The sequence below is a fragment of the Lacerta agilis genome, chromosome 4, assembly GCF_009819535.1.
Source record: "Lacerta agilis isolate rLacAgi1 chromosome 4, rLacAgi1.pri, whole genome shotgun sequence".
Taxonomy (NCBI): domain Eukaryota; kingdom Metazoa; phylum Chordata; class Lepidosauria; order Squamata; family Lacertidae; genus Lacerta; species Lacerta agilis.
In genome coordinates, this window is record NC_046315.1 from 21,644,084 (window position 1) to 21,662,562 (window position 18,479).

An 18,479-nucleotide genomic window follows, 5' to 3' on the forward strand; every position below is an offset into this window, starting at 1 on the left:
ATTCCCATAATCTCTGGCCACTGGTCCTGCTAGCTAGGCATGATGAGAGTTGTAGTCCAACATTGAGACTAACAAACTAAAATACATGACAAGAAGAAAATTGGATTGGGAGGGAGAAGGAAAAAGGCAAACGCAGGCAATAGTTCTTATTGGCTAGCTGGAATAGAAACAGTTCAAAGAGGAGAGCAGGCACACAGGTCACCTAGTGGTCACGATGGTATGGTGTATTTTATTTAATTTAGATAATAGCAAGTATTTCTAAATTCACACCTATACATACAAATTTGTATATGCAGATCTGTGTCTGTGATGATGCAGTTCCTTGGGTTTTTTTTGGCTGTGGTTTAATGTCAAGGTGGGTGTAGGGAGCAATTCAGCAATAATTCACAAGGTATCAGTGAAGTTAACTCTTTATTCAGAGAAACAAAATAGCCCAGGCCTAGTGTGCAAAGCAACTCTTCCCAGCAGATCTTGCCCCAATGAGGCAGTTATGAGGACTGAAGATCCCCACCTTCCCACAGCTCTCTAAGTCACCACCTCCCCTGGTTCCTTCCCATGCAATCTGAGGCTCTTTCGTCTTGCTTGTTGCTGTTCCACCATCTTCATACCTCCATAGGTTCTGGGCAACCAGGGTGAGGGGAGCTGGTCATCGCAGGAGAAAGAGACAGCCTTGCTTCCTCACTTGCCTGACTCATTGCTGCCTCTTAGCCCCTCTCCTCTCCAGCCTCTGCTTCTGCCTCTAATTATGGACTGCTACCTGCCACAGCTTCTTCCTGCTCACTTAATCTTCTTATCTCTTCAGCTTTTGACACCTCCTCCCTGTCTGTTCCCTCTTCTCTCCCTCTGACCACACAATACTGTCCCACCACCAATCCCCTGGCTCTGTGCCTTCTTCCCCTGGGGTTACCCAGCTGGAGTCTCCCACAATTTCTTTGCATCCAGCAAGTCCATGTCAGAGGAAGAAGCAAATTTTTTCTTGAGGAGATATCATAAAGCATTAGGAGGGGGAAATTGATGGGACAGCAGAGATACGAGAGAGGAACAAGAGAGTGACAAGGGAGAAACAGAGTAGATACAAGATGTTAATGACAGAGTAGAAATAAGGAGAAACTTTAAAATCATATACAGTGGAACCCCAGGTTACACACATGATCCATTCTGGGTCGCCGTGCGTAATGCAGGCATGTGTAACTCGAACGCACATAAAAAAAAACCCGAAAAGCCGGACGTTGCACGATTTGAGCGCTTCTGCGCATGCGCTCTCACGCAGAAACATTCTGCGCATCTGGCGGTCGCGCACGCTCTTACGCACTCCGGAAAACACTTCCGGGGGTGGGAGTGCATATCCCAAACATACGCAACATGGAGCGTACGCAACATGAGGTATGACTGTACTACATAACATATGGTTTATAATCGAAATAAAGGAATCGGAATCTGATGAGTTATGGATCTCAAAATTATTTCATGGAATGTCAATGGATTAAACAGCAAACTTAAAAGAAATGAGGTGAAAACCTACTCCAAAGAAATAAATGGGATATAATCTGTCTACAAGAGACACATGTTACAAGAAACCACAGAAGGGTGTTAATTAATAGAAATTTAGGTGAAGAATTTATATCCTCAGATATAGCTTTAAAAAGAGGGGTTATTATTTATGTGAATCCCAGACTAAATCCAGAATTTGTATTTAAAGATGAAAAGGGAGGATGATGGCAATCAGGATTAAAACCCAACAAGGAAAGATATTAATGGTAGGAATATATGTACCAAATAATAAGAAAGCTGAATTTTATATTTAAAAATTTGGAACATAAATTGCTAGATCATAGTGATGAAAAACTAATAATCATGGGTGACCTAAATGGAGTTATATCAACAGAAATGGACAGAGCAACACAGGAGAAAGAAAGTAAAGGAGGGAAATTACCAATAAGCTTCATGAATAATAGAAAACCTACATGATACATGGATATTTAAACATTTAAGTGAGAAGCAATACACATACCACTCTGAAGCCAAAAACTCCTTGGCAAGTATAGATGCAATATGGATTTCAAGAATATCATTAACTAATATTAAGAAAGCAGAAATACAAGTAAAAACAATATCCGACCATAATCCAACAACATTAGAAATAAAGGGAGAAGAGAGGAAAACTAGAAGATGGAGAATAAATGAAGCAATTCTAAATGATGATAAAATTCTGGAAAAGGCCAAATCAACGTTAAAAGAATATTTTGATAATAACTTAAATAAAGAGACAGATATAAATATAGTATGGGACACTAGTAAGGCGGAAATAAGAGGATTTTTCATCCAGCAAAATATAATTCGAAGGAAAGAAAGGGGGGGGGCTTAGAGAAACTTTTAAGAGATATAAGAGAAAATGAGAAAGATTTTGCCAAAAACCCAAGAAACAAAGTACCAAAAAACAACATCAAGACACTGCAGATGTAACTCTCCATGATCCTGAATTATGAAGTGGAACAAAAAATCAAGAGGATAAGACAAAATTCTTTTGAATTTGCCAATAAGCCAGGTAGGCTACTAGCATGGAAGCTAAAGAAGAGACAGAAGGAAACAATAATAGAAAAAAATAATGGAGGATGGGAAAATAATAGAAGACCCGAAGGAAATCAAGGGAAAATTTATAAAGTACTATAGTAACTTATATAAAGAAATGAAAGGGAATCAGGAGGATATGGGAAAATACCTAATAGAGAATAAAATCCAGACAATAAGAGCAGAGAAAAGGAAACGATTAAATCAGCCAATTGCAACAATGGAGGCGCACCAAGCAATTACAAAAGCAAAAGTAGGAAAAGCACATGGAACAGATGGTTTGACAGCAGCATATTATATAAGATCAGAGGAAATATTAATAACACCAATGAAATTGGTAATGAACAGAATTTTTAAAATGTGGAATAATACCGGGATCATGGGAAGAAGCCTTTGTTGTGTTGATACCAAAACAAGGACAAGACCTAATGCTACTTAAAAACTATAGGCCCATATCACTGCTGAACAATGATTACAAAATATTAGCTGGCATTCTAGCCAACAGATTAAAAAAATTACTAAATGAAACTATACATAAAGATCAAGCTGGCTTCCTGCCAGGTAGATACATACACAGCAACATGAGGAATATAATAGTTTTACTAGAATGCCTAGAAGAAAGATCAGACAAAAAGGCTGCTATAATATCAATAGATGCGGAAAAGGCATTCGACCAGGTGTCATGGGACTTCATGAAAAGGGTCAAAAAGGAAATGAAACTGGGGGAAGATTATATTAAAGCTATAGAGGCAATATATAGGAAACAAAAAGCCAAACTTATACTTAATAATAAAGTAACAGAAGATTTTAGTATAGAGAGGGGGACAAGACAAGGTTCCCCCTTGTCACCACTCCTTCCCAAGTCATGAGGCACCCTCGTTGCTATGCATTTGTTACCTGATGAAATCTGACCTATTCCCACAAGCTTTTAATGGCACTTAATTGATTTGTATGGCATTGCTTCTCCCCCTGAATTAGAGTAGATGTTATGAAGACTGCTTTTATTTTATTTTTTTAATAGTCTATTGCACGGACAAAGCAATCCAATTCTATAGTTGCAGCTGACATATCCTAAAAGTCTGGTTACTATAATAATTGCCTGTGTTAGCTGCTTCATACATTAAAAATAAATGTCTCAAACAAACTTAAGAATGAAAGGAAATGCAAACAGATACAACTAATTAAAAGCCCATTATTAAATGGCATACAATGCAAAAATCCTAAAATGCTCATTTAGAAATCCAATAACAAAAACAAGTCCTACCTCATCTCAGTAAAAGATGAGTACTGCAGTAGAAGCTAACTTAACCAACTGGGTAAATAGAATATAGTTTTGTGTTTGTTTTTTATCTATAACTGGAACCACTGCAAAACAGGAGGCTTAGCTGGGTCCCCTCCTCTGCTGTATGAGGGAAAACTGCAAAATATAACTTGAAGTAAATAGTATTTGTGAGCTTTACCCCTTGAGTGTGTAAAGAACATGATGATACATGTCAGAATGCAAGGTCTGCTAAACAGATGCTTCCTGAACCTATGGTGAATATGGCATGCTTCCTCTCAACATTTCAGATGGTGGTTATATGGGTCAATAGATTATGCATGATATTATGAGGTATTGACAATGTGTTGAGTGTGTTATACAACCACAACCATTACCTACAACCAATAAGCAGCAGTGTGTTGTCCTCTTTGACTTGGAAAGATTGTAAGTGTTATAGTCTAAGTGTTGTTGTTTTTACATTTTGAAGTAAGAAAGAGATGTAGTTGCAGTGTTCATTGACTACACAGGGGATGAAAAGTACTTTCGTTACTTTGATTGCCAGTATGCCTATTTCCTCTAGATAATATTGTCTGAATGTTCATTCACAGTTATTTTCAAGGACAAAAATGATGTAGACAGCCAACCAGAAAGGGGGAAAAAATAATAGTGACACATTAAAAAGCATCTATCCATTCAAAGATGTACCAATGTGACAACCACTAAGGACATTTAAGCACTCATAAGATGTCAAAGTACTCCCTAAAGACAAAGTAATCCCTAATCATGGATACAGGATACGAAAATACAACCATGTAAGCAGAAGCTTCAGTGATGTAGCTTCTTATGGAATATTGTCCATAAATATTATTATGCTTTGTAAGCCACTCACTAACATGAACCCAAGTTTTTGCAAACTATTATATCAGGGAATCTGGAACTCTGGTTGTCGTTACTGGGCAGACCCAAACTTAGTTCCATTTTATACCAGTTTACCAGTTATGGCTTCTGCAAATAGTCCTGAAAATTATAGTTTAGTGAGGATGCTTCGAATTCTTTTAGACATTCCATAGCTCCCAGAACTGGAGTTCCCGGGATATGTTGGAGAGAGTAAAACTCTTAAACAGTCAGTTGTATACATGCTCCTTTTGAATAACCCTCCACTTTAAAGTCAATGCCAATTTGTTTAGTCTTTGTATTTTATAGATAGCAGTTTCGGCTGCAAAATCATAATGGCCATGAATTATATCTGAGTAAAAGTAAGGTTTTATTTCTGCAGCTTTAAAACTGTTGTAGTTAAGACACCTGCTTTGTTCACTTATCCATGTCCTTGGAAAAGTATAATAGTTACAAAAGTTTCTGTCCTCATTTACTGTTATAACTTCCGATTCATAGTACTGGGAATAAAGAATTAAGACACTAATCTCTTTATTTTTTTAGAAAAGAAAAAGCTGATAGAAATCGTGAGATAATGAATAAACTCTAAATGCTGTCATCCTATATCCCACAATGTATTTTAGTTTAAGGAAATCTTAGCAAACTTGTTAAGTTTTTTGAAATTATTCAAAATAGTTGTCAGTGTTAAGTCTTTCTTGCAACAAACGTAATAGATTGCTAGTTGTACTTTTCATGAGAAATATTTTAATCTTAATACCATTAGTTGAGGTTTGATTAATTTATATTTCCAGGCAATAAATTTGGACATCATACTACACTTCCTGACACCAGGGCGACCCTGGAAAAAGGGTCAGCACATTGAATTGTGCTCAGAAATAAGCTAGTAGCCAGTGGAGTCGTTCTACCAAGGGATTTGTATGCTCCCTGTAACCAGACCCAGTCAACAATCTGGCTGCAACTTTTTGAGCCAGTTGAAGTTTCTGAGCCCTTTTCAAAGGCAGCCCCACGTAGAGCTTATTGCAGTAATCCAAATGGGATGTAAGAAGAAGAGTTTGGATTTGATATCCCGCTTTTCACTACCCGAAGGAGTCTCAAAGCGGCTAACATTCTCCTTTCCCTTCCTCCCCCACAACAAACACTCTGTGAGGTGAGTGGGGCTGAGAGACTTCAGAGAAGTGTGACTAGCCCAAGGTCACCCAGCAGCTGCATGTGGAGGAGCGGAGACGCGAACCCGGTTCCCCAGATTACGAGTCTACCACTCTTAACCACTACACCACTAAGTCATGTGACACTGTGGCCAAATCAGACATCTCAAGGAACGGGTGAAGCTGTTCCACTAGCTTTAACTGTGCAAATACACTCCTGGCTGCTGCAGAGACCTGAACATCCATGCTCACAGCTGAGTCCAGGAGCATGCCCAAACTCTGAGCCTCTATATTCAAGGGGAGTAATGTTACCCCATTCGACACAAGCTGAATGACTATTCCCTGTTCTGCCTTCCAATAGACCTAAAGCACCTCTGCCTTGTGTGGATTAAGTAGCAGTTTGTTCACTTATAATTAGTTGATAAAATTCATTGAAGTCAATTTATTTTAACACCCATAGGTAATGTAGATCCGTTTTAGATATTACTGTGTCTTGGGTGGCTATGTGTTCTACTTTACAGAAGGCAGACTTCCGTTTGTAGGTATCCTGCATTCAAAGGCCATCAAGTCGATGTTTGTTTGAAGATAAAGAGATAATAGAATCATAGAGTTGGAAGGGACCCAAAGTATCATCTGCTCTAACCCCCTGCAATACAGGAATCTCAGCTAAAACATCCATGACAGATGTTTAAAAACCTCCAAGGAAGAGATGGCTTGCACTCCCTATGTAGAAGTGTACTTAAAATGTTTGTTTTTGAGGCTTTCTTCTTCTTTCTTTGTTTTTATTTTATTTTTTTAGTTCTTTGTATATTGGATGTATATATATTTAAGCAATATAAAAACTAAAAAAACAAAAACAAACAACCTCCAAGGAAGGAGAGGCCACAACCTTGTAAGTCCACAACCACAGCTCTTACTATAGAAAGTTCTTCCTGATGTTTTGTTGGATCTCCTTTCTTGTAACATGAAGTGATTGGTTCATATCCTTGTCAGTTTGCATTTCTTGGTACAGAAAGTATTGATCTGATGTGTAGAGATCTTTCCTATTCTAGTTAATTCAAGAGGGTTCTGGAAGCTTCTCTGTGTGAAAGAAACTGGTGCAAGCTGGATTTTATAGCTGACAAGTAAGTTTCTATTCTGCCTAGAAACAAGCAGAAGGTTCACAATGTTTGGGTTATTCCTTCAAAGTAGCTGAGTACAGCTGGGTTAAACTGGTTCTCTTATCTCTTTCTGTCAAGGTCATCCTGACCATAACAATAAGGCCAGAAGGAGCCTGGGTTTCGCTTTCTATCTCTCTTTCCTTCCGGTGTGATAGCCCTTTAGATATTTGAAGATGATTATCATATCTCCTCTCAGTCTCCTCTTTTCTAGGCTAAACATACCCAGCTCTCTCCAGCGCTCCTCAAAAGGCTGTTTCCAGACCCTTGATCATCTTGGTTGCCCTCCTCTGTACATGTTCCAGCTTGTAAACATCCTTCTTAAATTGTGGTGCCCAGAACTGGACACAGTATTCCAGGTGTGGTCTGACCAAAGCAAAAAGAGTGTTACTATTACAGTCATACCTCGGGTTACAGATGCTTCAGGCAGGGGCGTCACTGGGGAGGGGCGGTGGGGGCGGTACGCCCCCTGTGACAGGGTGAGCAGCGGCGGGTGGGGGTGACAAGCGGCGGCCCCTCCCGCCACTCCGTGCTGCTGCTCCCTCCGTCACCCCAGGAGCAGCAGCACACGGATGGGGTGCTTCCGCCGCTTTTTTCGGCGGGGGGGGACCAGCGAGGGGGGGTGTCACGCTTGTCACCCCCTCATCGCTGGTCACCCCCCCCCCGCTGAAAAAAACCGCGGGGGGGGGCGGGAAAGGAAGCAGAGCAGGCGCGTTTAAGCGCCGCTCTGCTTCTTTTTCCCCTTTCCGCCGCTTTTTTCGGCGGGGGGGGTCGACCAGCGAGGGGGGGTGTCACGCTTGTCACCCCCTCCTCGCTGGTCACCCCCCGCCAAAAAAAAACTCGGGGGGGGGGCGGGGAAAGCCTGGAAAGGAAGCAGAGCAGGCGCGTTTAAGCGCCGCTCTGCTTCTTTTTCCCCTTTCCGCCGCTTTTTTTCGGCAGGGGGGGGCCGACCAGCGAGGGGGGGGTGTCACGCTTGTCACCCCCTCCTCGCTGGTCACCACCCCCCGGCGAAAAAACCGCGGGGTGGGGGTGGGGAAAGCCTGGAAAGGAAGCAGAGCAGGCGCGTTTAAGCGCAGCTCTGCTTCTTTTTCCCCTTTCCGCCGCTTTTTTTCGGCGGGGGGGCCCCGACCAGCGAGGGGGGTGTGTCACACTTGTCACCCCCTCCTCGCTGGTCACCACCCCCCGCCGAAAAAAAGCCTTGGAAAGGGGGGAATCCCCCCTTTCTGCATACACGTGCGTCGTGACGTCATGATGACGTCACGGCGCACGTGTCATGCCCCTCCCTCAGGGGGTGCCTCTGCGCTGCCGCCGCCCCCAGCAACGCAGAGGCTAGCGACACCACTGGCTTCAGGTTGCCTGTTTTCAGATTGCACACCGCGCCTAACCCGGAAGTACCGGAACGGGTTACTTCTGGGTTTCAGCAATCGCGCTTTGCGAACATGCCTCCCACACGGATCATGTTTGCAACCCGAGCGTCCACTGTACTTCCTTTAATCTGGACACTATAGTTCTGTTGAAGCAGCCTAGAATAGCATTAGCTTTTTTGCTGCTGCATCACACTGTTGACTCATGTTAAGCTTGTGGTCCAGTATAACCCCTAGATCTTTTTCACATGTACTGTACTACTAAGCCAGGTGTCCCTCATCTTACATTTGTGCATCTGGTTCATCTTGCCTAAGTGCAGAACCTTACATTTGTCTCTACTGAAATTCAGTTTGTTATCCAACTGTTATCCACAGTTCTCCAATCTGTTAAGGTCATTTTAAATCCTGATTCTGTCTTCTGTGGCATTAAGTGTCATCTGTAGCATTAGGTGTCATCTGCAAATTTGATTAGCATACCCTCAATTATTTCATCCAAGTCATTTATAAAGATGTTGAACAACAATGGGCCCAGGACACAACCTTGCAGCACCACACTTGTCATTTTTTCTTGGATGAGTAGTCTTTGGGTTCAGTCAGTCAACCAGCTACAAATCCACCTAACAGTTACCCTTGTTCAACCCACATTTTATCAGCTTCTCACAATAATGTCATGAGGGACTTTGTCAAAAGCCTTACTAAAGTCAATATACACTATGTCCACAGCATCCCCCTGATCCACCAAGCTTGTAACTCCATAAAAAGAGATTCATTTTGCATGACTTGTTTTCGAGGAAACCATGCTGGGTTTTACTAATCACAGCATCCTTTTCTAAGTGCTCACAGTCTGACAGTTGAATTATTTGTTCTAGGGCCGTTCCTTGTATTAATGTCAAGTTCACAGGTAGGTAATTACCTGGGTCTTTCCCCCCCCCCCATTTTTTTGAAGATGGGGATAACATTTGCCCACCTCCAGTCTGGAGAGACCTCCCCTGTCCTCCAAGAATTCTGAAAGATTATAGACAGAGGCTCTGAGATTACATCCACATGTTCCTTTAGTATCTTTGGATGCAGCTCATCAGGCCCTGGAGATTTGAATTCATATATCATAGCTAGGTGTGTAGGGACCTTGAAGTTGCCCATCAACATTCAGCACCTAGATAACAAAATGAGCAGGTACACAGGTCAGCTAGGGCAGTCTTTCCCACTATGTTGAGGTGTATTGTATCTCTATTTAAATTATTATTGGTTTTTTAAATTTGCACCTGGACATATAAATAAGAATATGCAAATTTTATGCAAACCTGTATCTGCTTTTCTGGTGATAATTTCCTCTTTTTTGGGGAGATGCATCTGGCCAACCTATGTCAGAAGTGGACAGAAATGCTTTAAGAAATGTCTGTATTTCTCAAATATACTTTTAGCTATAAGACTGATTTAATACATTTTGGATTTGCAGGCATTTAAGCATATTTACACTGAGTTCAATGGGCTTATGTCCTATGGACTGTCCATAGACTTACAATCTTTCTAAAATATATTTGTTTATTAGTTCATTTTCAAGAGTACAATGAACATAAACAAGAATTAAATTAATACACACTACCACCCAGACAATCCCTTGCCCTTCAGTGTCCAGATTTATTGTTACCTGTGTAAGTAAATATAAATTACTTATTTGTTTGGATGTTCATATAGTGTAACATAACTTATCCTATATCTAGCAAAACAGCGCTAAGAACAAAAGTCCCACTGGCAATGCATGAACAGTTTTTGGTGCATCAGTTAAGACAGGTGCGAGGAACCTTTGACCCTCCAAATGTTGCTGAACTACAACTCCCATCATCCCTGGCCACCTGCCAGACATGCTGGGGCTGATGGGACTGAAGGGCCAAAGGTTCCCCACACTTGCATTAACAAATCCAACCATAATTGTCACTGTGTTGCTGGTGAATCTTCTGTTCTTTCACTGCTTCGAATATACAAAGGAAATAGTACAGTTGTTCAATAAAATAACTGAAATCTGTGTTATTTGTTTTTAGCTGTTCTGTTAATTTTTCCAAAAGTGCTGTTTGCCACACTTTCTGCAGCTGCTGTTTAAGAGTCAATTTAGAATCACAGAACTGTAGAGTTGGACGGGACCACAAGGATCATACAGGAATCTTTTGCCCAATCATGACCCTAAAATTAAGAGCCTTTTGCTCTACTGAATGAACTATCCCTGGCAGTTTTGTGACCCTAACAGATGAACAGAGATGAGCAAAAAACAAAACAAAACAAAAAAAACCCTAATCAAGTCTTTACATAATAAAGCCTTATTTACAAATGGTTGATGTCAACACTCTGAAAGTATATAAAATGGGGAGAAAAAATATTTAAACTTTAAAGAAGCAGTATGTAAAAGAAAATGGTTAAGAATTAATTGCATTTCCATAAATGTAGTCTGGACAACAGAAAAAGATTTTAAATTGTTGAGGCTGTGAAACTATTTTGCTCAACCTAAAACAATTTTGTTATACTAATTCTGGTTGATGACACAGCTTTGGGTTGCATAAGTATTTTAAATGCCTAAATTGGTATGACCCCCTTTTAGTTTTATTTCTTTGGGGGAAGAGTTTTAGCTCAGCAGAAGAGCATTTGCCAATCGTACAGAAGGTCCAAGGTTCAGTCTCCAAGAAGGGGTGGGAATGGCCCTTGTTTGAAACTACCATCAATCAGAGTAGAGACAGTATTGACTTAGGTGGACCAATAGTCTGAATCAATATAAGGCAGCTTTGTATGGCAGTGGGTGATATCCAATATAGTTACAGAAGCCGATTGATTTCATTGGGCCTACCCTGAGTATGACTAACATTGTATAACACTCAATGTATTTATTTATAACTTTCCTCACACTAATTTACATCTTCTGTATGATAAATATAGCTATGGAGTTAATATATAGAATCATAGAGTTGGAAGAGACCACAAGGGCCATCCAGTCCAACCCCCTGCCAAGCAGGAAACACCATCAAAGCATTCCTGACAGATGGCTGTCAAGCCTCCGCTTAAAGACCTCCAAAGAAGGAGACTCCACCACACTCCTTGGTAGCAAATTCCACTGCCGAACAGCTCTCACTGTCAGGAAGTTCTTCCTAATGTTTAGGTGGAATCTTCTTTCTTGTAGTTTGAATCCATTGCTCCGTGTCCGCTTCTCTGGAGCAGCAGAAAACAACATTTCACCCTCCTCTATATGACATCCTTTTATATATTTGAACATGGCTATCATATCACCCTTTAACCTTCTCTTCTCCAGGCTAAACATACCCAGCTCCCTAAGCCGTTCCTCATAAGGCATTGTTTCCAGGCCTTTGACCATTTTGGTTGCCCTCTTCTGGACACGTTCCAGCTTGTCAGTATCCTTCTTGAACTGTGGTGCCCAGAACTGGACACAGTATTCCAGGTGAGGTCTGACCAGAGCAGAATATAGTGGTACTATTACTTCCCTTGATCTAGACGCTATACTCCTATTGATGCAGCCCAGAATTGCATTGGCTTTTTTAGCTGCTGCATCACACTGTTGACTCATGTCAAGTTTGTGGTCTACCAAGACTCCTAGATCCTTTTCACATGTACTGCTCTCAAGCCAGGTGTCACCCATCCTGTATTTGTGCCTTTCATTTTTTTGCCCAAGTGTAGTACTTTACATTTCTCCTTGTTAAAATTCATCTTGTTTGCTTTGGCCCAGTTGTCTAATCTGTTAAGGTCATTTTGAAGTGCGATCCTGTGCTCTGGGGTATTAGCCACCCCTCCCAATTTGGTGTCATCTGCAAATCAGGATGCCCTCAAGCCCATCGTCCAAGTCATTGATAAAGATGTTGAATAAGATGGGGCCCAAGACAGAACCCTGTGGCACCCCACTAGTCACTTCTCTCCAGGATGAAGAGGAGCCATTGATGAGCACCCTTTGGGTTCGGTCAGTCAGCCAGTTACAAATCCACTGAATGGTAGCATTGTCTAGCCCACATTTTACCAGCTTCTTTACAAGAATATCATGGGGCACCTTGTCAAAGGCCTTGCTGAAATCAAGATAGGCTATATCCACAGCATTCCCTTCAACCCTGATGTTTCGTTCTTTTGGTGTGATTGGTGGGCTACTTAAAAATGAGGCTGCAGTTTAGATTTAATTTTAATTGTATTTTAATCTGTATTTTAATGAACTGTTTTATGTTTTTGTTGTGATTTTATTGGTGTTAGCCACCCTGAGCCCGGTTTGGCGGGGAAGGGTGGGGTATAAATAAATTATTATTATTATTATTATTATTATTATTGTTGTTGTTATTATTATTATCTACCAGGCTTGTAATTCTGTCAAAAAATGAGATCAGGTTAGTCTGACATGACTTATTTTTCAGAAACCCATGCTGACTTAGTTATCACAGCATTCCTTTCTAGTTGCTCACAGACCGTTTGCTTAATGATCTGCTCTAAAATCTTTCCTGGTATTGATGTCAGGCTGACTGGGCGGTAATTGTTTGGGTTCTCTCTTTCCCCCTTTTTGAAAATAGGGACATTTGCCCTCCTCCAGTCTGCTGGCACTTCGCCTGTTCTCCAGGAATTCTCAAAAATTACTGCCAGTGGTTCTGAAATCACCTCTGCCAGTTCTTTTAATACTCTTGGATGTAGTTCATCTGGCCCTGGAGACTTGAATACATCTAAATTAGACAAGTATTCCTGTACTACCTCCTTACTTATTCTGGGCTGCGTTTCCCCTGCTGAATCATCTGCTCCATATTCTTCAGGTAGGGCATTGTTTTCTTTCTTGGAGAAGACTGAGGCAAAGAAGGCATTGAGGAGTTCTGCCCTTACTCTGTCCCCTGTTCGCATTTCACCATCTTCTCCTCTGAGTGACCCCACTGTTTCCTTGTTCTTCCTTTTGCTACGGACATACCCATAAAAGCCCTTTTTGTTGCTTTTAACCTCTCTAGCAAGCCTGAGTTCATTCTGTGCTTTAGCTTTTCTGACTTTGTTTCTACACGTGCTGGCTATTTGTTTGAATTCCTCTCTGGTGGTTTCCCCCCTTTTCCATTTTTTGTACATATCCCTTTTAAATCTTAACTCAATTTAAAGTTCTTTAGATAGCCACCCTGGCTTCTTTAGGCACCTTCCATGTTTCCGTCTCACTGGTATTGCCTGAAGTTGTGCTTTTAATGATTTAAAGGAATGGATTACTTAATTCCAATGTCACAGGTGCCATTTTTTGGGGGGGGGGAGCAAACTTCTATATATACACTTCAGCATCTCTAGACTTCACTGATGTGCATATGTGGAAGTTATTGGAGTTAATATGACAGTAAGACAAAGTTATTTCTTCCCATTCTCTTTTTGTATACAAAGACTCTTGTGGTAGATACTTCTTGTCCCAGTCTTGGTAAAGTTAAAAAAGGATTTCCTGTGGATGATGGAATGCAGCAATACTCAAGTGTGACTCTGAGAATGTTCAACCTCAGACTTAGAAAATGTGCAGCATTTTGAGTAATTTCAACTAGAATCACAATTTTTTCATAAAACTAGTCAACTTAAAAATACTCTAAATCACTGGTACCCATTGTGGGTGGTACCACCCCCTGGGGGTGGTGGGATTACCTAGGGGATGGTAAGAGGCAAGTGGGTGGCCAGGAGGTGCTGGAGATGTAAATGATTATCAGGCTTTGAAAAGCTGGTATCACTGGATCAAGTTCATCAATTTTGTTGAATTAATCAACTAAATATATTAGATCTTGAATAAATGTGCAATGAATTGTTACTGCTTTTAATTTTATTTTGTTATTATCTTCCTCAGTGGACCACTCTTCTGAATAATGCTTTTTATAGAAAAAGGGATGAGTTTATGGAACACCAAGGGAGCGGTGGCCCAAAAATGTTTGCGAACTATTTCTCTAAATTGTGGGATCCTACCCGTTTCTTCAGAAGTGCCTCTGAATCCCAAGTAATGACCCTTAAATAAAACTCAAGGTTTTCAGATTTCAGAGTATTTAGATTCCTATATGGAGAAAGCAATGGAAATGTTCTGTCTTTTAAAAAAAAACAACCCCCACAATACAACATAGTCCTGAAAGATGCTGTGGATAATGACTAAACCAACAAAACTTATTCCTTTACTGTCTCCACTATCAAACTCCAATTGAAAATAATGTAACAGGAAATGCAATTATCAAAGCAGATAATCTCATTGTCCAGCCTTTTAATATAGGCCATCAAGTGAAAAATTAAGTTCTCCCCTTCACTATCCATTAGTTTATAGACTTTCTGCGACGTTGTTTGCCCACCTAGAAATGCAAGCTTTCGCATTGCCCATTAAATCGGCAGCATCCTATTAATAGTTTCACATACGCATTTGGCTAGACCTGTTGGCTGTTGCCTGCGTCTCTGTTTAGGGCTGGTGGCAGGAGGGAACTAGATATGGTGCAGCGACAGCGCCGCGTTCAGAATGCTCGCGTCTGCAGCGCAGGAAAATTAGCCACCGAGGACAACCGAGCGAACTTAAAACTCTTCAAACTGAGCTCCCGCGCAAGTTACCCAGGGACTTGGCATCGCGAGAAGTTCTTACATACATGAGACAGAAATGGGGCCAACAGCTCTTGCCCGCTCCCTTTCCCGCGTTCATAATAAGCTTTTCTCCAGGGAATAAAATACCGTGCTGCTGCGTGTATGTTTGTGGAGTCACTGCAAGGTGGAGAAGACTGTGGCGTTGTTTCCCGCTTCTTTCTCCCCGTTTTTGTCGAGGAGAGAGAGGGACAGCCCACGGGGTAGTCGGTGGGTTAACCAACCAGGCAGAAGACTGAGCACGCCCCCATCCTCGAAGAAGCGGGCGTCAATCCCACGGCTGGGGAACGGGGAACCAACCGCGCAAGGGAAGTGCGCATCCTCCATTTTGGCTGAGGGAGGGTGGGGAACGTGGCTCTCGGTGCTTTGCCGCCTTGGCGGCTCTGGGTTCGATTTATCACTTTTAGGGCATTGCCAGAGGTGCCCCCCCGCGCTTTGCTGTGACCCTGAGGCGAGAGGCTCTGAAACCAGGCACCTCATAGAGCCCCATGTTGGTCTGAAGTGGTCCCAAGTTCCCTGCAGCAGCTTCCGACAAAATGGAGGACGTCACCACCATTACCAACCACCACCACCATCACCACCAGGAGCCGTGCTGGGCAGCTGCAAAGGACACAGCTTTCTTTCTCCGGAGTAGGCAGGGGGAGAAAAAAAGGGGGGTTACTCAATGGAGACAGGGATCTTTGCCCTTGGGAAAGAGCTGGGAGACTGTTTCCATTACTCTGCCCCCTTATGGAAATGGATCCAGGTTTCCCAGCCCTTCTGTGGGGGCGCTCGCGCCTGAAAATGTGGACGAAGCGTGGCAACCACCACCTCCCCACGGAACAGGGTGTTCAAACCCGAAGCCCCACCTCTCCGCTGCAATTATTGCCCAGAGGGACCGTGGAAGGCAAATTAATGCGTTAAACACACCACCTCCCTCCCTGGCAAATGTCATGCGGAGTAAAAGGGATGCCATCCCGCTTTCATGCAGTGGGGAAAACAGCACAAACTTCTGCAGGAAAGTACCCGGCAGCAGCAGCAGCAACCTCTGGGGCCCCAAACCCGCCCATCCACCAGGAGAAAGGCAGAGGTGCTGCAGCTGTTGGTGGGCAATGCGATTCGGGTTTAACCTGATGGAACCAAAGAGGGAGGGACCGTAGGCGTAAGTGAGAATCGGATTGACAGGAGCTCGGCCCAACCACCTGCGGCGGGGACGCTGATAGGCGGGAAGCCGCTCCAATAGGTTCAGCAGGCAACGAAGCCCTCCTCCTGGGAAGGCCAATAAGCGGGCGCACGAGGCGGCCTTTCCCCGAGCTCGGCTGGTGGGGTTGGTCCCTGCTCCTCCCCTCCGCCAAGCAGCAGCGCTTAGCCCGGGACTGGACCGAGTTAGAGTTGAGGAAGCGTTGGCGGAGCCGCGGAGGGTGCGTGTGACCCGCCGCCGCCGGGGCGAGCTAATTCCCCCTCCCGAGACTGGTGAGGGCCGTGAGAGGAAGCGGCTGAGGTAGAGGAGAGCCGGCTGGCTGGCTGGAGCCCAGCTTGCCCCTTCAGGGTGGGGATCGGAGCAGCCCAGCCGTGCCTCGCAGCAACCCGGGCTAAATGCCCCGCTGCGTGTCGCTCTCGCCTCAAGCCAGCAGGGATTGGAGGCGGGGGGAGGCAGCGAGGGGGGTAGGGGAGGCGGTTGGGGGGGAACAGGAGGAAGCCCCCCCTCACTGAGGTGCGCTGGGGGCAGAAATGCGAAGGGGGCTGCCTTGGGGGTATCTGGGGTGGCGGCGTGGGGAGAAGGGAAGGATCCATTTTATCACGGCTTCGTTTCCAACCGCCTCGCCCGCAGTTTTGTTTTCAATGCCCTCCACCCCCGCTGGCTCCCCTTCCCCTCCTTTCGCGGCGCCCTCCTTTGCGCCCAGCGCTGCGCTCCGCGGATCCCTCCCCCCCCCCCCAGCTCCCGCTTTCTCTCGCGCTCCCCTCCCGTATTGTTTGGCTGGGTCTCCTTAATGGCGGCCGACTGGAGGCGGCAGTGCTGCCGGCCGACTGCAGGGGGCCAAACCCGACACCCGGGGCAGTTGGCAGGGACGGGCGCCAGGGCAGATCTCGGCGCTGGAGGCGCGCGCGCGGGTTGTTGTTTTTGTTTTTGTGTGTGTGTGTATGCGCGTGTGTTCGTGTGTGTGTGTTTATTGGGGGGGGGGGTTTCAATCGACTTAACACTCGGTCCCCAGAGAGAGCTCTGAAGGGGGAAAGAAGAGGCGGCTTTGTGTATGTGTTGGGTGGGTGGGGAGAAAGTCTTCGCTATTGCCTCCTCCTCTCCCACCCCCGTGCCTGTCCAAACTGCCCCCCACCCGCTGCCCTCCAGCATAGGCTCCCATGGCTGGGCGCCCTTGGGGAGCAGCGATGGGGGACGGGGCCGACCCCCCCATCCGAGGTGGGACTGTGGGGGAGGCGCTGGGGCGGGTGGAGCCTGTCTCTGGGGCAATAGGTTTGCATCCCACTGGGAGAAGGGGGCTCTGCTGGAGGGCTGAAGGATTCAAAGTGGAGGGCCGTGCTGCCAACCCGTTTCTTTGCCCAGGAGGAAGGGCGTCTCCTGGAGGGGAAGATGAGGCGCGCCCACTACCTCGATTAACACCCGCTTCAAACCCCCCCCCCCACTCTCACGCTCCACCAGCACCTCTTCTCCCTAGGCTCCAGGCCAGTTTGGTGCAGCCTTGGCAAGAGCCTTGCAAGGAGAAGGAGCTCCATTGTGAGTGCTATTTATATGTTTTTCTGCCTTGGGGAGGAGCAGGAGGTAGATCATTCTTCTCCCCCCTTTTTTTGGCACGAGGAGTGGATGGGTGTGGGGGGGGGGTTAAGAGGAGGTGCTTCCAGGGTAAAAGGGGGGGTTGTTGGGTGCAGCAGCTGCTGCCCTGGAGCAAAGCCCCGGTAATGGCCGTGAGGCGACTCCTCCCCCCGGGGTGGGCTCTGCTGCAGACATCGCTCCTGCAATACCAACACCCGCAAGCAGACGACGGGCTCCTGCCGCTCGCCTTACCCGGCTCGGCCGCGCGGGGGAGGGGAATGAGGAGGGTATCTTTCGAGTGCCCTCTAGAGTTTTGGAGCGTATATTAAATCGCACATTTAACCAGATTTCGAATTAATTCCCTCGCAATTCCGAATCCCTGCAACCTTACCTGACTTCTCTGGCCGGCGAGAGGGAGGCGACTTAAAATAATCCAGTCCTGAGCGAAGTGTGTTCTGGATCACACGTTTTATTTCTCGTTCAGGCAGGTTTGCTTAGGCATGGAGGTGCGGAAGAAGATGCAATTGGACACAATTGACATTTTCATGTGTTTCTCTGCTAAGGACAAACGTCTTATTTGCCCCATTTCCCTTTAAATCCTGATGCTATCTGAGAATCCCATGGTTGTGTCTGGTTTGAGTGAATTTTTTTCAAGGCTATTGAAAAGTCAGGAAGAACTATCATTTTCTTACATTCTGAGATGACTGCAGTTAGCCCCCTTCTCTTCCCCTTAGTAATTTCAGCTCTTTACACTAAGTGGCG

The 18,479-nt window shown here is 44.5% G+C and overlaps 1 protein-coding gene across 6 annotated transcripts in view; it reads left to right on the plus strand.

The window, feature by feature from the left end:
- Window positions 1-16,246: 16,246 nt before the first annotated feature.
- Window positions 16,247-18,479, plus strand: part of ZMYM2 (zinc finger MYM-type containing 2) — a 66,698-nt gene continuing 64,465 nt past the window's right edge. The window contains exon 1 of one of the 6 annotated variants that reach the window (XM_033146286.1): window positions 16,247-16,451. The gene's annotated coding sequence lies outside the window, so the exon portion shown is untranslated. The remainder of the gene's footprint in view (window positions 16,452-18,479) is intronic. The other 5 variants (XM_033146287.1, XM_033146290.1, XM_033146288.1 and 2 more) reach the window with 5 other exon arrangements.